The sequence below is a fragment of the Motacilla alba genome, chromosome 4A, assembly GCF_015832195.1.
Source record: "Motacilla alba alba isolate MOTALB_02 chromosome 4A, Motacilla_alba_V1.0_pri, whole genome shotgun sequence".
NCBI lineage: Eukaryota > Metazoa > Chordata > Aves > Passeriformes > Motacillidae > Motacilla > Motacilla alba.
Genome location: NC_052045.1, coordinates 17,131,578 through 17,152,078, shown reverse-complemented (window position 1 = coordinate 17,152,078; position 20,501 = coordinate 17,131,578). Strand labels below are relative to the sequence as shown.

The following is a 20,501-nucleotide window of genomic DNA, read 5'->3' as shown; positions in this document are numbered from 1 at the left end:
GTTTGGGAAGAGGACTGTCTGAAAGGCTGCAAACAGAACCTGCTCCAGTCCAAGAGCTGGGTAATAAAAAATCACATTATGCAAGAAATGGCCCAAGGTCTCCACCCAAAAATACCACACTCAATTAAAATATATTTTCCAGACTATTCCCTACTGTCCACGTGTGGGGCTCCTGTCTGTTACTACTTAAATTTCCCTACTTAAAATAGAATTATGATGTCCTTAGTGGAGGGAAAAGGGATGGTTTCACAGCGAGGGAGGAAGAAGGAAGATCTCAGCCACACTTTTTTCTGGGTTATTTTTCTATTAGTCAGCAAGCTGAATAGCTTTGGTGAGAGCCTCACATGTGTCAAAGCCAGGAGCAGGGCAGCATCACACAACCAGGGACTGAGATTCTCTCTTTCACACAGCAGCATGACCTCAAATCAGCTGAAACCACAGTGTCTAACTTGGCTTTCATTCATTTCATTACAAAACAGGTTGGTAACTTGAACAAAAAGGAAAATTAATTTTTCAATAAATGGTACAATATTTACACCCTTGGTAGAAAAATTATCATTGAATGGACATAGAAACAGAATTATCTATTCAGATGAGGGTTCAGATGAACAAAATGTGGATTTTACCTGGTCTGGAGGCACCATCCCTGTGTGCCCTCCCTTACCTGTGCCTGTCAGACATAAGGCAGAGACACAGCAGCCCAACTCTAATTACATGTTATTTTAGCCATGAATTATGGCCCCAACTTGCCTGACCTTAATGCTTGCAGTGTGATTAGTGATGTGCTGGCAAAAATTAAAAAAAGATCATCATAATTACCCATTTTTAAATCAGTAAAAGGTAAACAGAGTTATCTCCCCAAAGATTTATGTTTACCAACACACTAGGAAGATGCTCCTCTGGTCAAGACACCCTGAAGAAATGTTCCTCAGACAATTAATTTCTCCAGCAGGATGATCCATCATAGTCTGCACTCCCACAAATTGATTTCTTGTGGTTCATCATGGTAATTTCATCCTTGCTGCTGTTTCTTGCTGCTCTTCAGAGGCTGAGCTGCATCACTGCTTTTTAAACTACTGTTTGTGGAGAAAACCAAATTGCAGCAGCAGACAAGGCCCTCATTAAGGTGGATAATTAATTGGAACTTTGCAGCCCTCCCTTTGTACGAGGCAGGGAGCTGGGTGCCCCCTCACCTGAGCTCTCTTGCACAGACACCTGCTGCTCACAATTAAGATCCATTGCCCAAATTTGCATATCCTGGTTTCTCTCACTGGCTCCAGAGACAAAGGACAGCCTTTACTGCAGGGAAGCAGCAGCTCCAATGAAATGCTGCTCCTGGGCAGCTGCTCCTGCTGAAGGGCCCTGGCACCGAGCACCAGGGTTTCTATTTAAAAACGATATGTTTGGGCTGGATTTAAAGAAAAGCACGTGGTGATTTCCCCCTCGGGGGGGATAATAGGCTTTTCACGAGATGACGAGTGCCAGAAGATGCCATAAACTTCAGGGCAGGCTTTGTTTGAGGCTGGCAGAGCTCAGCAGCGAACGTGAGGTGTCCCTTCCCTCCCCTCCTGCGTGGGCTGGAGAGAAGTATCTCATCCACTTCGTTTGCTTCTGAAATTGCACTGTGGAGCCTGATCCTCCTTGCCTTTACTCAGGCAAAACACTTATTGCTGTGCCTGGAAACAAAGTCAAGGGTGTGCACCTGGTGTGGGGAGAGCAGACCCCTCCCAGACCACCAGGGACACCTCACCCTCAGCTCACCTGGAATCCACAACTCAGAGAGGTGAATATGGCACAGAGAAAAGCACTGGGAGCCAGCTGAGAGTCTCTGAAAATACAGCCCCAAATGCCAGACATTCCTTTGTGGGGCAAATGGACAGCTCCCTCTGGTCCTTCAGAGAGAGGGTTTTCCACGTTCACCCTTACTGACATCAGCTGTGAGCTGCTCCTCAGCTTTTGGGGGATGCTAGGAGCCAGCATGGATCTCCTGGTAACAGCTCAACATGTTCCTCTCTGCATTTTTCCTCCAGGTTGCTGTGATGCCCCAGAGCCAGGCACAGCTTTTGGTGGAAGCCTTTTAGAGCCCTCACCGGGTTTAAATCAGTCCTCCAGATGATTAAAATTATTCTAAGCCTGATTTAGTCACATACCAAATGGGAGTTAACCCAAAACAGATGCCAGGGCAGAACCCCTGTGGCAGTGGGATTTGGATTTACAGCTTGTTTCAGCTCTTTTCCAATCCCAGAATTTACAATCAAACCTGTTTTCACATCATATTCAAGAGAAGGAATAAAAACAAAGCCATGAATGGGAAACACAGTAGAGAGAATACAGGGTGACCTCAGTTCAAATATCAGTTTTTAAAGTAAATCCACAGGGATCTGCAGGCAGCCCCAGGAGTGGTGGGTGCACAACCAGATCAGCAGAGACCATGGCTGGGATGGGGGTCATGATGCCCCTGCTTCACTCCTTAGCTGAAGCTTGAGAAGAAAATTGACTTTCATCTCATTTCACTGCTTGCTCTGTGCTTTACTCCCATTTTCAGATGAGTTGATCTAAAAATTGAAGGCTGCTCTCTCCAAACCCTCCTAGTTTTGCCCAGCAAAATGAGGTGGCATTCAAGACAGAGAATCTTGAGGCTGCCTCTGAGATCCTTTCCACTTGTCCCCTTTGGAAGCATCTTTCCTTGCACTTTTTCCTTAATAAAAAACCCACCACCTGTATATAAAATGCATTTTTCTACTTAAACTTCAAACCAGAGAACAGATCTATTCTTGGATCTGGGGTGATAAGGCAGATACACCTGAGGGCTGATCCAGCTTGGAAGTTCCTCTTTTCAAGGGTGAGAGCAAATTTGCAGTTTGTGTAGAGCAAAGTTACACAGTGACTAGAAATTATCCACCAGTAAAGTTACCTAAACTCATGACTGTGCCTGGAAATAATAAGGTGACGGGTAATTGACTAATTACATTTAAGAGAAAACAGAAAACAAACTCATTTCTGATGGAATTAACTGCTACTGAACTTCATTTAAAAAAAATTAAGACACTTCAGAACTAGACATGCAAATGGTACATAATTCCTTATCTGTGACACAACTTCAGAATACATCCCTGGGAGTACCTGTTCAGCAGCCTGTGGCAAATGAAAAAGACAAAGAAAAACATTGCACTGGGAGTCATTAATTGAATTAATTAACCTAGTGACATTGTCATAGGAAGAATTTATCTGGCAACCAGCAGGAGCAGATCTCCAATCATTTCACCATGGCTAACAGATTAACACTCACAGGAGCCCCTGGCAGCTGGCTTTGAGCATTGCAAATTATCAGAAATTAATTAGCCAAATGCTGTGCACCCATGTGGATATTTTTGGGTTTAAGTAAAGATTATGAAGCCAATAGCTCATCTGATGATTTATTGAGAGGAAACATCTTTGTTTGAACAAATAGGTTGCAGCATGGCTTTCTAATGGGAAAAAGGGGAGGGGGGAGGGGGGAAAACTTACAGCAAAACCATAGTTACAAAAGCCAAACACTTGTAAACAGGAATTAAACAATCCCCTCCGAAAAAAAGGTTTATATACAAATTGTTTCAAAAAAGATCTATTTTTTTTGAGAACAGAAATAATTCTTTTTGTGTACTTTACAGAATAATTAAGTTTCCTCCTTAAACTTATTAAGCTGGGATTCAAATATCCAGAAGTACTTCTGCAAGGCAGCTTTGTTCATCCAAATGTTAATGGCTGTATCACACACGAAATACAGAATTTTAAGGAAATTGGGAGAGCCACATGAAGTTTAACCTTCATTTTTTCTGCAACCTCTTGTTAGAGTAACAAGCAACATAACCAAAGGACTTTGGAAAGACTCTCTTTGATACTACAGTGCTTCTTAGGAGTAGCCAAGGACGTCTCTAAAATAAACCCTTAATCTCCATGTGATTTAACCAAAACTAAAACAGATTCACTCTCACAGATGGGTTTTAACTGTCACCTTCAAAAACTCCTTTACTTCCACCTTACAGTCTTTTGTTTGGTTTTTATTTAGGTGGACTTGGAAAACTCCAGGATGAAGTTTTTAAACATGCAAAATCAACCCTTAACCATCAATTGGGATGTGACATGTACCTATATTTAAGAACCTCTATAATCCATGTTTTTGGAAGAGTGGGGTTTGCAGAATACAAACAGTAACCAGCTTAGCCCAAGGATATTCAGATATTCACCCAGACTGATATTCACAGAGCTGCTGAGAGGGGAAAAGGGGAGCAGGGGGAAAAGAAAAGAAGAACAGAAGGATTAGAGTGGAAGAGGTGAGGAAACACAGAGGGGATGTTGCTGACACTCAATCCTGAAGCTCTGGGAAGGTGATCCCAGGTTTGAAATAATATCTTGTCAGAGACCCCCGGGGAAACACTGCTGGCCAGGTCATCATTCCAGGCTAATGTGGTGCTCTTCCCCGGGGAGCTGCAGGCTCACAGGCTCAGGTTTCCAGTCCCCCGGGGGAGAGGAGGCTGACAGGGTCTTTCTGAGGACAAGGCAACCCTGGGAGCCGGGAAGGGGCAGCAGATGTGGGTGTGGAGCTGTCCAAACTCATCCGGGGCAGGGCAAGGGGAAGGGTGAGTGATGCTCCCCCTGCTCTCAGTGAGAGCAAAACAACCCCAGAATTAAGGAGCACTGCCCCTACCTGGGCCAAGCTGCCCCCACCGAGTTCCTAATCACAGATGTGGAAACCTGGAATTGCTCAGCTTGGAAAAGACCTCTGAGATCACCAAGTCCAACCCTCAGCCCAGCACCAGCACTGTCCTCAGGCGCCACCTCCACACGTTCTTTGAACACTTCCAGGGATGGTGACTCCACTGAACTCCCTGTTCAACCCTTTCCACAAAGAAATTTTTCCTAATTTTCAATTTCAACCTCCCCTGGCACAACTTGAGGCTGTTTCCTCCTATGCTGTCACTCACTACCAGTGAGAAGAGACTGCCACTCACAGGCACCAGCTCAGCACACTCATTTGGGCTTGGTTGAATATAAAAACTCCTCTGTGTAAGAAATTGGAGGCTCCCAATGTTACATTCTGCACGGGAACAACGCTTCCATCGCAGAAACTCCTCTAGAGCAGAATGCTCTGTGCCAACCCCTACCCAGAAAATAGGGATGTTCTGCCAGTTTTGCCTATTCCTTGTTTGCCCAGCTCCCTGGCAGGTTACAGAAACTGTGCAGGCAGCTGGGAGCCCTGCCTGGAAAACAGGTCACACCTAGCAACCTGAAGCTCTCAGACACCACCACTTTTGAGTGCAGTAAAGCAGCTTTAAAAGCCTGTTATTTTCCAGTGTATTCCCATGCCTCTGCCAGGGGATGTACAGGCACTTGTTAACATGTGTACTCTTCTAATTTTAAACAGCTGCTTCTCCTCCTGTGCTTGGCAAGAGTCTTAGGGGATAAATACTGCAGAAGTAAAAAAAAAAAAGGCAGCTTCTTGAGAGCTGATACCTCAGTTTCTTGCTTCTTGAGAAGCCACTTTATCACAGCATGGATCTGGCTGCTGCATGGCACAAAACACCAACTCAGGGATTTAAATTAAACTCCTAAGTCCACATTCATGCAACAAAAAAAAAAAAGCAAATGCCTTCATTTTTTTTGAATGTTGATTTCTCATTGCCTTGCTGTAAAAACCTGAACTTTATACCATTGTATGTATATATACATTATACCTTTCTATTTTCCTGCATATAAGTTGTTGCCTGCTTAACTGCACTGAGAAAGAATGACAAAAGGCTACAAGAATAAGATGGGTAAATAGAAAAACATAGAGAACTTAATTATGGGATCATTTTCTTAGGACTGGAACATTCTTCAACTATTTTTTGCAATTATGCCTTACCTTGTTTGGATTCTCACAGACCTCTTTCAATCATTTCTCCTACAAGACAGTCATAATGTCCAAATTACATATACAAGACAATTTTTAAATAAAACCATCAATTATTTTAAAAAAGGAAAAAAAAAAAAAAAAGACAAAATAGCCATGCAAAACCAAGCTGTAGCTGAACTCTTCTCTGCATAAACTTGTTGGACATTTCTAATTATCCAGCACTCCAAGGAAAGTGAAACACATCCCTACTCTAAGCAGGTGGATCAGGATTTACAAGGGGTTTTTGCTGCAATCCTTTTGCTGTGTGTGGGTGCTCAGGCACAGCAGCAGTGGAAGAAGGCTGGGGCTCATCCTGAGAACAACTTTGGAATCCCTGTGGAAATGCTGTGTCTCATGCCCTGAGCATGGCACTGAGCCAGGAGAGAGAACAACTCTGCTGTGAGAGGAGCCTTTCTCCTGAGGTGTGTGAAACCCAGGGGTTTGTATTTTTCAGGGGGTTTTTTGGCCAGAACTGTACTTTCAAACAGATACAAAGTGACACAGGTGTGTGATTTCTTTTGTGGCTCCTGTCTGAAGCCCTCCTGTGTGCCATGTGTTTGTTCTTACATCACAAAAGCATCCTTGATGTGCCTTCAGCTCCTCACACCCAAACAGAAATCATCTTCCCAAGGGCTTCCCCCGTGAAAAGACGGCACAAACCACTCTGCCCAAGTTTTATTGTGCCTACACCACGACAGCTTGTGTTTTTTCTACATCAGGAATCCTTTTCATGTGTTCTCCCTCCCCCTGCCCATTACCAGGCGCGGGGTGTAAAACAAAACTGGGCCAACACGGCCACTTTAACCAGAGATTTTTCAGAAAAATGTGGGTTTTGTGCTGCTGCGCTTTCCTGGGTGACTTGTCATGTCCCACAGTGTCACTCACAGCTGAGTCGGTGGCTCTGGGACTGCTGCACCTCAGCCACCCGCTGGGAATCTCCGGCAATGCACTTCCCAAAAAGCTTAACCCTTCCAGCTCAGAGCCAGCTGCACCTCGTGTGCCACCACAGCGTCACCACCCACTCCAAGGGGCAAAAATCAGCGCTGGCTTTCCAGAAGTCAGTTTTTGACTTGGTATTAACACAGAAGACAGTGGCTCAACATTCATTATAAAAACTGTTTTCAGTAAAGTCTTCATTTTATCTATAAATTATATATTTTAATATGTTTATATTTATATTTATTATTAATTTTCTATATGTCTATATATCTTTCTATATTTATTTTTATATATAATTTCTATATAAAAATATTAAAATTCTATTAAAACTATATATTCTATATAAATAAAATTGTAAGAGACTGTTTTATACTATATTTATAGTATTATAATTATAATATATTTATATGATATAAAATTGTATATAATCATAAAAACTATATTCAAATTATATTTTAAATTATTATAATTATATCAAATGTATATGTATAATTTTATATATTATCTATACATTTTTAAATATAAATTTTAAATCTAAATATTTTGCATGGAACAGATAGGGCAGGCTGTTTATTTGTATCATTTATTCAGTTTTCCAGCTTGCAGAATTGAGTATCCAGGTCATACATTGCATTTTCTGTTGAGGAGTTACTGGTGATGCTCATCTGCATCTGCAGCTACTGAGGCTCTGTAACTGAAACAGCAGCAGGCAGTTCATGGAAAAACAACTCACCATGGTTTTACCAAAGCATTTGTTTTTCTGTCTAAATAGGATGGTTTAGTAAAATATTAATTGGATGATGAAAAATTTGGGAGCAGGCCACATTAGGGTTATTTGCCCCTTTTATTTAAGCACATTGATGAGGCAGGGCTGTTCTGAGATGAGCTTTTTGAGGAGAAACTTCTCCCATCAGATTTTGAAGGCAATTTACTGCTTATTATTTCCAGGCAGTATACACATGGTATTATTCCTCACAGAGCAAAGGCTGCTCCAGATACCTACTTAGATACAACCTAACAACACAGAAATAATTGTGCTGCATTACTCTAATGCTGTGTTTTACCCACAGTCATTAACACATTTCAACATTACCTGTGACCATATCATAAAGTAATATTATCTTCTTACTTTGCATGATGATTAGATCTCAAAAAAACCCCAAACCACACAGTTTATCTGTACAATCTTCATTTTAGCTATTTTACCTATTTAAAAATAATCCATCAGTAAAGAAAATTGATGTTTTCTTGGTTGTAATGATATTATTTTTAGAGTTTCATTAGCTACGTGTGGAAATATGAAATCAGAAGGTGTCTAAAAAAACAAGTAGGAAACCCTCCCAGGAGAATCAAACAACACATCTCCAGCTAAAGATAGAAGAGCAAGGAAGGCATCAGCCCAAAGCTGATCAGCAGAGGTTTGTCTACAACTTGCACTGTCAGACCAACTCAAAACCAACAGTTTTATGGCCAGCTGTTGATGAAAAGTGTTTGTATGTCTGTGACGTTTATAGGAGACATCTTGATTAATAAACCAGACCAATAAACCCTAAAACTGTGTCGCTGGGTGGATTAAATGCTGGTTAAATAATGCACTTCCACATGCTGCTAAATAGAAATCATGTTTAGCAGCTGGTTGGAGTGCAGTCCCTGAGGGTCTGTTCTCTGCTGCTTCATATTTCTATCAATGACTCAGGGAAAAAAAGCAAACATAAAAACATCACTGATAAAGAACAGAGAGTGGGGAAATGTTAAGAAAAAAAGGCTGGACCAGCAGTACAAAGTGAGTTGGATGGCTTGGTAAATTATGCACAAATATGAGCAAATCCACATCTCAGGAGAGCCAAAGGTACAATCACAAACCTGGAAATGAAGTGTGCAGGCCACAACAGCAGGCTGAGGAATCTGTCTGGGGGACTGGAAGCTTTGGGAAAACTCTGTGGGACTGTGGATGGAAATCAGTGTCCTGCACAATAAAGGAGCACGGGGCCAGTGGGAGCTTGGGGCACACAAGCAGCAGAAGCTACAGGAACTGCAGGAGTTTTACCCTTGCACCCAGAACTGGTGCTACTGATCTGGAGTTTACAGCACAAAAATGATACCAGAGAATCCAAGGGTCAAGAGAAAAGGCACAGGAATGTGTAAAAGGCATTTCTAAAGATGATATTCTACTGATATACTGACCTTGCAGCAGCAGTTCACAGGGGAGTGCACTGCTTAGGCCATTCAGGAAATTAAGTCTGATGCCCACCATTGTCCCCAGTGCCTTTCAAATCCATGGCACCCACTGAAGAGCGGGCCCCAAGTCTGGAGGAAAAAATAAAGCTCATATTCAAGATAACTGGACAAACCCCCCACTATTAGAGCAATCTGTGTGCAATCTATTGATCATGAACTTCAGTCTGTTCCTTACAGCCACGAGTTGGCAAAAAAACCACAAAATAACAGAATAATTTGGGTTGGCAAAGACCTTCAAGATCATCAAGCCCAACCGACGACCAGTAACCACCTTTGTCACCCAGCCCAGAGCACTGAGGCCCACATCCAGGGGTTCCTTGGACACCTCCAGGGATGGGGACCCCAAACCTCCCTGGGCAGCCCCTCCCAAAGTTTAACAGCCCTTTCTGTGAAGATATTCCTCCTGGAGTCCAAGAAATGCTACAAAAATCCTAAGGAAAAGACTGAGAGAACATCTTCACCTCTACAGGAGCTGCACAAAAAATCCTAAGGAAAAGACTGAGAGAACATCTTCACCTCTACAGGAGCTGCACAAAAGGCTCAGAGCAGTTGTTCCCAGTGGGAAGGGGAATCCTGGAACCAGGGAGTCTGGCAGCCTTGTGCTATTGATCAGCTGCACCCAGCAAGGACAGCAGCCAACACTGCACTGCCATCACCGCCAGTCAAGACTGCACTGGTGTAGAAGAGAGCAGAAGACTCTTCACTGAGAAGAGAAGAAGATTTAGAAATCTCTTTGCTGAAAAGAAGTTGCATTCTGTTGATAAAATCCAGTGCAGTTTTTTACAGCTGTGGAATTCATTGGGCTCTGCTGGGAGGACAGGATTGAAAACCACCCACTAAAAGCCTTCACTTGCATTGATTTTGCTTTTCTGGCATGAGAGGAGCCCAGGAGTTATCCCATCTCAAGTAAAACCTGCTGCGGCCTTATGAGATTTGAAAGGAGACAGTGACTGACCGACAGTTCATCCCTCCACTGGATCATTCCCTCATTTGCTTGCATTCCTCAGGCAGGAGTGAGGTGCTGTGAGCAGCAGCCTCCTCTGCAACTGCAACCTGAGAGGAAAAAGACCCTGCATGATGAATTCCCACCTGCATCAAACACTCTTATCTTCTTCCCATTTCTTGTGCCCTCTCCCACTCACCTGGAACTGAACACTTCCCTTCTGCTTTATCTTATCTTGGAAACAAGGAAATGCCACGAGTTACATGTCAATATGACCTCTGTGAACTAGGAAGAAGCTGTCTAATGTAATGCCTTGTGGCTCCATTAAACCAGCTAAAGATGCAGCTTGAATTCTAGCAGTGCTGGGAAAAGAAAATATGCTTTAGGCTGTGAGTTTAAAAATGTGAGGCAGATTTGGGATAAAGAGATGCTTCAGAAGACGGGCTTACATAGAAGATGCCCGCAATCAGCTTTAAACTCTCTTTTTTTCCCATGAATTGAATATTTTCACTTTGTATTTATTTTATGGATTAAATTGAAAATGTTAGCATTTTAGGCCATCTAAAGGTTAGCTAAAGGAAACTGGAGTGACCTCTGAGAAAATGGTAAGGAGTTTTCTTTCCATAGTTTAGCAATCAGCGAAGCAATAAACAAGATGAAATATTTATATTTTTGACATTATCTTTGCTTTGTCAATGTACAAATTCCTTCCCCCATGGGGACTGAGTTTTCCTTCCACCTCTCCTCTTATACTGCCAGATCAGACTATAATTTTGACCAGGAAAAGTTGCATTAATACTTTAATACACATTAATGCATTAATAAATCCTCTTTTAGGCCAGAGCACAGGGTCCCATTCTGGGTTTCCCACACTGACCACATGCAGTGTTCAGCAGAGCAGGTCTGGGCTGCAGGAGCACAGCAGGAGGCTCACTCTCCCCAGGGACATCAGAAATGGTTGTGCAGCCCCTGGATTGTGCAGAATAAAATTATGAATGGGTTCCCTGGAGAGGTCTGCTCTCCTGCAGCTGGTCCTTACCTGTGAGTGGCACCAGCACCAGAGTAGGGCTGCCTGAAGCCAAGGCTGAGCCTCCAGATGAACGTTCTGATTAGATCCCTGTCCACCAGAAGGGACAGGAGTTTCCTGATGCTGTGGAGGTAGAAAAAGTCACTTCTCATTACAACATTAAACTAAGCAAAGTCAAACAGACCTTCAAAACCTCGGAATATCTTTGGAGAATGGAGGAAGACAATGTTCCTGCATGAATCTTATCTTACTGATGTTCAGACTTATCTGAAGACAGATGACATTAAATATATCCCAAGCACATAAATACATTTTCACTGGCCAAATGACCACAGAGACCTTTTGCACACGCAGCCTCTGCAGCACTGGGCATTATTTTGGGGGGGAGGAGGATGTCATCCCACTAAATAGATCAGCTGCTGAACCTTTGGATTGTAAAGCAGGGCCCCCGACATGCAGGAAGAAATGACGAGCAGGACTCCATTGATATCAGATGGTTAATTAATTAATTAATTACTTTGTTATACTATGTTATTCTATACTGTATTACACTGCATCTAAACTGAAACTGCACAAGCACTCAACTCAGCAAAATCTTGTGTCTGTCTGCTGACCCCCAGCCTGCACACGAGCTCGGCCCCGACAGGCCAAGGAAACACAACCCCACCACTGTGGGTAAACAACCTGCATATTGCATTCTACTTTGGCACAACACAGGCACAGCAAATGAGATAATTGTTTTGATCATTCTTTTCTCTGCTTCTCTCAGCTTCAGAGAATGTGAATCCCACACTTTTGCATGGGCACCTGTATAAAGGTGTCACCATCAGGGCAGTTGTTTGCCTTTCCTATAAAGGAAAAGCTGCAGTGAGTGCTTCCAGTGACGTGTTTGTCCCTGACAGTGTGGCAATGCTGGGTTTAGGAGAACAGGCTGATTTCGGGCTGCACCCACTGCAGCAAGGTTTGACAGAAAGTTACCCTTGATCACCTTCAACTGCAGCTGCCTTTGATTTCAGCCTGACTCATCCAGGGAAATAACTAGCAAAAAGTGCATAATGTAACAGAGGTGTTTCCAGATTACCTGAAAATGGTTTGTGTTTCCTCACTCCCACCCCACAGGTGAGGTCAAGAAGCCTCTTCCCTGTGGGCCTGTCTGAGTGCAGAGAGGACCTGCAGCCACTGCTCAGCCACATCTGGAGATACTTGATCCTGCATGAAAAGAATTGGTGAATTTGATGAATGCTGTGCTGGGATGAAACCTGGAAGCCCTCAGGTGTGGCAACAAGATGCATTGGCAGATATCCCAGAGAAATACAGATCCTGCTCCATCAGATGACATTAAACTGGATTTATATTTCACCAGCTTCATTTTCAGTCCAGGGGAAAAGGAACACATTTACTGCTCTGAATGCAGAGGGACAGCGCTCCCAAATGCCCCTCCTCACCCTCCCAGAGTGAGGTAACTTTTCCAAGAGCAGAAAACAGTCCGGTTACCACAGCCAGCATCCAGCAACTGCCAGCAAGGGAAAGAAACTTCTCCAGGAAAGACAGGAGGAGTGAAAATCACCAGCTGGTAAATGAACTCATGGTGGAACAGCAAGAAAATGCAATGTACTGCAAACAACCAACCCCACAGCCACTCTGGCAGCAAAGGCTGCTCTGTGACATTGCACCTGCCTGGGACATCTTCTCTGAACAATAAAAGGTGATAAACCACAGTGAGCCAGTTGGAAAAGAAGAGTTTAACTTCTGACCAAGCCTTATCTGTGAGCAGATAAAGGGACCCAGTTGAGGAGATCACTGGCTTAGAGCCAGGACTCAGCCAGAGGAGGAGCAAAAGATGGCAGGGTTCCTCCCCTCTAGGTTAACACAGCAGGAAGGGCATAGAAGCAACAAATTTGACACAAGGTTTTTACTGAAAGAAAAGGATAGTCAACTCAGATTCTCAATCTAATGTTTCACTCCCTGCACTTTCACCAGCAGTTTCAAAGACAGGATGTCTTGAGCCAGTTGTATAAAAACAATTGATGTGAAGGACTGCATCCAGTGCAAAACACTGTGGGCAAGAAGGAATGAGCACATTAAAAGTCTTTCTGTACCCCCTCACTGTTTAAAGTTAAATTTAACTACTTTTTACACTACAGAGATAGCTCTCATTAATCTTATTTCTATCCTCTGAAACAAAACACATGGATGACATTTTCTAAAACTTTATTCTATGAAGCATCCTTGGTTTGGGAAAATAGCTACATGTTTTTTAATATCAGTGCAAACAAAGCAAGACTAATTATTCTCTATTAAAACTTTTCATCTATTCCAAAAATCTTTTGAAATGGGAGAATACCTGTCAGCCTCTATTTTAACAGGAAATTTTAGGGGAACATGAAAGGCATTCAGCTGCTGTGCAGAATGAGTAATTTGAAAAGCATTTACTCTGGAAGAAAATGCAGGTATTCCTTCTTGCTTCTCCCCCACACCACACAGGCACAGAAGAAAATGTTTTGAGAAAATTACTTTAATATTGCTATTCTTCTGGTAATAGAGGCCTTGTTAGCAAGGCAGGACTCAGAGTAGGGTGGCACTTTTCCGGGGCTGGGAGCTGAGGGCAGATTGCTGTTTAACTTTGCAGGGTGCTTTGTAAACTGGGAGAGGGGAAATGTGAACCAAAACAAGGAAAGGACATTCCTGGTCACAGGGAAAGGTGCTGGGGTGTGATGGGAGCAGCACAAGGCAGCAAGGGATGCTGCAGGAGCTTGGCAATCCAGGGCCAGGCTGGGGGAAAATGAGGCACAAAATTCCCTGAGCTGCAGTGGGAAGAGGGGAAAGGAGATTGTGTGGCAGCAGTGGGGCAGGACAGCCGTGACAGCAGGGTTTGGCATGGTCAGTGAGGAAGAGCAGGAGAGGAACCAAGTGTTTGTGCAGCTGGGAGAAGAGTAAGGTGGCAGCTACAAGGAATTCTGCAAGGGTTTTTTATTTGAGGGTGCTGTAACTCATCATTTCCACTGTTTTTTTAGGTTTGTCTGGGATCTACAACCACACTTGCCTATATTTGTATATTCCCTCATTATACTCACTTCTGGGGTAGCTCTTGCTTTGAATTTAAGGAATTCAAATATATATAACCTGGAACACGTTGCTGAGAAGATTATCCCATGGACAAGTGGCAGGATTGTGCCACCAGAATGGAAACTGAGCTGAGTGACGGGCACATCACTCTAGAAGTCATGAATTTCAATGGATTTTAATGAATCTGGAGTCTGTGGCTGGTCTTAAAAGTGCTCAGTAAAACACCACCAATGCTTTCTTGGCTTATAAATTATTGGAATTTATTTCACCAAGGAAAGACACTGACACAGCACCTTTTTGATCAAGACTTCATCTCGTTCTGTTACTACTTTCTGCCCATGCAATTAATTCAAGTAAGTTTCGTAGGATTATACTAATGTATAGGAGAAACAACCTTTCCTCTATTTCACAGTTTGAGAGGATCCTTTCTGGATCACCCAGTGCAAAATTAAAGTCACAGGGAAAAGGATGAAAGATTGGGCACTTTGAGCTTGTTATTGTTCAAAAGAAGATCTCTGAAGCAAATATAATGTGAAGTTCCAGTAAGGGATAAATTTGGTCTTTGGCTGATGTCATTCAGCTTTTTCTCCTTGCTGCTTAGTCAGGAGTTTCTCACCACAGTATTTGAGTGTCTCCCCTCACATTTTCCTGATGTGGTTATTCCTGGGAGAGTATTCACAGGGACCAGCTCAAACCAGAGCCCAGAGATGTCAGGAAACCACACAGCACAATCTGTGAATTCCTAATAGGTGAACCTTGATGCCATCTGAGAGCAAAATCTGCCTTGATGCCCTATTCAGAAATAATTAATTAAGACAATACTTGCCTATACCCAGAGTGCTGAGTCCAGATATGAATGAAAGAAACTGGTTTTAAAATCACCGAATTCTCATTGCAATCAGGAGCAGGATCTGGCTCCTCTGAACACCAGAAAAACTGAGCATTTATTCATTTATCAGATGCAGACTTAGAACCCTGACTTGAAGTGATTATATTTTGCCATACCTTGTGATACAGCTCACTGATAGAGGAATCCAACCACACTAAAGGTGTTAAACACTCCTTGACTTTAAAAAGGTGCAGAAAAATCTTTTTATCCTGTTCTAGTTCTTTTGTTGCTCTCATCACAATATCAGACTGGAAGGCAATGAGGATCCTGATTGCCTATATCTGTGCAGATGGAAAACCTTGTAATAATCTGGAAATTCCCAGCACAAATTCATGCCTTCATTTTGTCCTGCTTTTGGAAGCCCTTTTGACTATGGATGATGATATCTTTATAAAATAATATAAATAATATAAAAGAATATCAAAATATTCTTTTATTTTACAACATTTGCTAAAGTGCAATATTTACACCAGCTAAGTGCTGAGGCAGCTGCTTTTTGACAGACAAAATCATAAGAGCAGCTCATAAAACCCAGAGTTTTTCATGTTTGCTGTGTCATTCAAGCAGCAGAGATAAGGACAAACCAGCTCATCACTCCTGTGATAATCTGGATCCACAATTAGACCTGCACAGACAAAAAACCTGTCCCCTCTGACAGGCCACTTTTTTTCCACTTGAAACTTCTTAAGCTGTTGTGATTCACATTGTGAACATGTTCTTGTATGCACCCAGCAGAGAAAATCCTGAGTCATAAATAGGATTTCTGATAGCTAAAATAATAATCATCAACATGTGGCAATAAGGCCACAGAAAAGCATCCTGATAACTGGGCCTAGGGCAAGACATCAGCATCTTACTGAATATTAATCACTGGGAAATGTGGGCTCATCTCTGCCTTAAACCTTTCCTTGTTTAAAACAATTAATCATCCCACTCTGCCCGTGTCAAGCCCTGCTTCACTTTCTTATTTTTGTCACTTCTGATAGAAACCCTTGTGCCTGAGGATGTGTCCTAAACCAAAACTGGTGTTCAGAAGTGAATCCCACTTCCCTTGGAAAGGGCAGAGCTGTGATATCAGACATATCACACAAATGTATCTTCAAGATCAATCAAATACTTCCACAAAAAGGAATATGCAACTTTAAAAATAATTTTAAAAAAAAATAGAAATATACTAATGGAGGGAAAATATTTTTGTGAACATTGACAAAGCTCGCTTGCATTTACATTTTACTTGTACTGAATCACTAAAAGGATTAGGAGGGCAGTCAATCAGCGAGGAGGAAAAGCAAAGTTTATGCAGAGACTATTTTTAGATTTGCAAGCCCCATCACGAGGAAGCTCCCAGCCCTGGGCACAGCCAGGAAAGCACCAGGGTTTTGCAAACGAGCCTCCATCCAGATATATTTTTTTCCAGGATGGCTATTTCTGCCCAGCTTTGTGGGGAAAATCAATATCTTGTTTTCAGATGTGTAAATGCAGTCGTCTCTCCAAAGTGCCCCGGTCAGTTTACCACACGTTCAGCAGCTGCTTCTTTCCAGGCTATCCCACGATTCCCAGCCTATGAGGATTGACAAGGCAATGATAAACTAATGTGCCCCCTCAGCTCTGTGCTCAGCCCATTGTTCCAGCAGCTGAGACCCTCTGCTTCTATTTGCTTTCTCCCACATACATTATTCAACAGCCCAGGAAAAGGCCAAGAACCTCTTTCATTCAGGAATTCTGTATTAAAATAATCAATTTTGAACTGAAGCGGGGAAGGGAGGCTTGCTACAGGCCAGGCCTGTTAAATAAGCCACCAGCCCCTGCCATTTGCATTGGAATCATGCTATCATCGGGCAATATATTATTATATTTCTTATCCATAGAAGGAAGAAGAAACCTCAGAATACTTTTCTCTCTTTCTCTGCAAGAGCACTAATTATAGCAGCACCTTCCTGATGGCCTATTTTGGCACTATTTCCATTTATGAGGGTCTATATAATAGGCTACACAGGCCACAACTTGATTTAGAAATTCTTAAGGAGGGAAGGAGATTCATAGTTCCTCAACAGACAGAGAAACTGGATGTTAAAATTAACTTATAACACTTTTTTTTAATGTTCCAACAGAGGGTCGAAGGCCCGTTGCTCTGTGAAACGTTTTCCTGGCATTAAAATACATTTAGCTGTGCCAGAAGATGCCAAACTCTGTTAAGTCATCAACCACAAGACTTTCAAGTGCATTTCTCCTAGCAGAAAGGAAACACAGGGATAAAGGCAGGACAAGTCATCATTGTTGCATGTCATGGGATTTTGTTTTACTATGGCACATTTAGGGAAAATAAGACCAGCACCTTCAGAAAAAGGCAAACGTGTCACTCCTACAGCCAAAGAGCAGCAACCTCCTGCAAAAACCCCTGAAGAGAGGCACTGCTTCCTGCGCTGCTGATTTGGTGTGTTTGTCAGGCCAGCTCTGCTCACTCACCTCTTGCTCCTGAAGCTGAGCTCTCCGTTTCACTTCTCCTCTCACAGTTCTGGAGCCGTGCACTTGATTGCCAGCAGCACTTTTGATTTCCTCTCACATGCCATCCTGCAGCTCAATAACATGAAAGAAACACTGATGTCAACAGATAAGAAAGCATGAAAACCCCAGGCCCATGGCTGGGGGAGTTAATGGGAGGCCTCTTACTGCCTACAAATGGTATTGATCATTGATCATTGATCTCTTCTGTGCTCGTGTTTTCCCTCCCATTCTATTCCAGATATCACGATAGCTCCTTGTTCTGAATGTTCCGCCCACTCTTTGACATTTCTGCTAACCAAGGATTGTCACTGCTGTTTAAAAATGATTGATGCTTAGACTTTAATGAGTAAAAAACTTTGGTGAGTAAATTCTATATCTACTTTACCAGTAGCATCATCAGCCTGGTAAGCACAGGGGTGGTGAGGAACTAATTAAAGCTGGTGGTGAATAAGATCTGCTCAGCTTCATGAAAGGGGAAAAGCTGCTCCAAAAGCACCCAAAAGTTTCTGCCTGGGGTCTTGGCTGTGAAATCAAACAAAATATAAAAGTTTAAAAGCTGTTTTCAAAAGTCTCAACTTGCATCTCAGTGGGGGATAGAAAATAAAGGTATTTGGTATTTTCCCCATTCTGATATCAGACAGGGGATTTTCTACCAGTCTGTTCTGATGCTGGCTCCAAATCTACACATTTGGATGTTGCTATTCTGACAGGAAAATCCAACTAATGTTTGATGCTGGAAACACACATCCTAAAGTGAAAAAGGCTAAATGTACTGGGATTTGTGCTCATGAGTCACTTCCATGGCTCAAAATGCTCAGTGAGTGAATAAAACATTCCAGAAAATGCCGTGTACAGCATGAGGCATCCAGCCCCAATGAGCTGATGATTTTTTGCCAGCCGATGAGCAGGGCCACAGAGCTATTCAGACTTTTGTTTTGCACTCTGGAGAGTTTGGTTTCATAACCCTGCAAGAGATGTGCATGAGACTCACCTAGAGATGAGCCAGTAAAGCATTGCATTGTGTCCACATTTTCCATGGGCTGAGCATACCAACCCTGCCATTTCCACCACTGTGCAAAACAACTCAATCCCTGCTGTTGGCACCGGCAGTTTTGAGGGTAGGAAATCATCGATGTGGCAGTGGGGAGTGAGAGAGGAGAATTTAAATCTCACACCTTTGCACGAAGTATTCACTTGGTAGAACTGAAAGCAGCTGGGAAGGACAGAGAAGAACTAATTTAGGACAAGATAAAGAATATTTCAGCCCCTTCTCCTGCCAGGCATTGGTTTGAATGAGAAGGAAATCTGGAAGCAGCAGCAGCAAGATTTGTGGCAAAGTGACCCAAACTGTGCAGGTCAAAAGCTTCAACCCTGGGTATTTCACACTTTCGTTACAAAGCTCTGCTTCTGGACACAGTGACCCATTACCATGAAATCTCTAAAATTAATTCAGATTATCTAAAATATAGAAATGAAACCCAAAACATTTCTAATCTAAACAGCAAAGCTGGTCCCAAGATGCACAAGCAGTTTCTAATAAAAGCAAGCATGCAATTCTTCCATACTGAGGTTGCAGGCTAGAAAGCCTCCAAATTAAAACCAACCAGGGTAATAACACAATTGGGGGTAGAAAAAATGAGACTTTCTTGTACAACTCAGTGTTTAAAAGAGTGAGATATCTCATGATGTGCCAAAATCTTGTGGCCACTGTAAACCAAACTCTATCTTTCATTCTCTTCTAATGAACTGATTCAAAATGCACATTGATACAAAAAAGAATGGAGTTCAAGAATCTATACAGGCAAACTACAGAGTTCTTTTCTGTGCTTATGTTTACCTTTTATAAGTGTCTCACTAAGCTAAATGCTTTAGCAACTGTGGGCAGCTTCAGTTCCCCATTATTAGATCTTTGAAGTAATTCTTCTCCAGCATTCAGCACGTGAATTTATTCTGCAATTTGCACTCAATGCCTGCAGTAAGCCCAACTTGTACAAAGACAAAATGCTGTCAACATTTATCTGCTGCTTTACACATGCCTGGAGCAGAGCAAAGGGAAAGTGGCAAGCATTTCTATTCCTGGACTCAAAACAAGCTGCATTCACTTAGTGCAGGATAAAAGGCAGAGTACAGAGATGAAAAAGTAAAGGGGAAGGGAAAGAGTAAGGAAAAAAATAAGAGACCAAGAAAAGAAAACAGACTTAGGGAAAAAAAAAACTTTTCAAAAGAGAAAGAAGGATAAAATCAAATACATGATCAAAGAGAGGAAGAAATTGAATTTGTAAAAATAAACTCAGACTTGTGACAGGCTCCCAGGAGCATGCAGAGCTCCCCATGACTGCTCAGAGGAGCCCAGGGGCAGCAAGAGCTGATCTCTGGCAGCCTGGGTGACAACCACCACCACCACCACAGCAATGCCAGCAGGCAGGAATTCACCACATCCAGCACCAGCCTCAGCTCCACCCTGAGCACCCAGGCAGGGGTAACAAAGGATTGGCTGCAAATGGGCAGGAGCAACCTTACACAGAGAAAGAAATGCCATACTCAAACCTCTGAAAACTCACCAAATTGCAGAGAAAATGTCCTGATATCTCTACAGGATAATGAAAAACATTCTGGTACAGTTAGGAGGGAGAACCTCACAGAAGGAGCAATTCAAAGATAAGCCATATGCATCCTGTGCAATTATGGCTGCTTCAAAGCACTTTTTTTTTAGAAATTGATGTCTATACTAAAAATTCTAATGGGTACATACAAGTTCCTTTTGTTTTTCTGAAAAAATTGCCAAAACATGCTCTTTCTATAAGGTAAAAGGAAATGGCTATTTTTAGAAAATCTCATCATTTCAAATTCCAAGACTGTAACTTCTTGTTATGTGCAGTGACAAAGGCTTTGGACTCTCTGAATTTTTGCACTAGCAGGAAATCCATTTTTATTGCTATCCTATTCCCTCCTTCCTTCCTTCAACAGATTTTGAAGAAAG

The 20,501-nt window shown here is 42.5% G+C and overlaps 1 long non-coding RNA gene across 1 annotated transcript; it reads right to left on the bottom strand.

Annotated features, from left to right (window-relative positions):
• Positions 1-5,817: 5,817 nt before the first annotated feature.
• LOC119695126 lies at positions 5,818-17,605 on the bottom strand. The gene is made up of 5 exons (XR_005255060.1): positions 17,483-17,605; positions 12,143-12,270; positions 11,074-11,184; positions 9,038-9,160; positions 5,818-5,923 (listed from the first exon to the last, which is right to left on the bottom strand). It is a non-coding gene; the product is annotated as an uncharacterized LOC119695126 (long non-coding RNA).
• Positions 17,606-20,501: the final 2,896 nt, after the last annotated feature.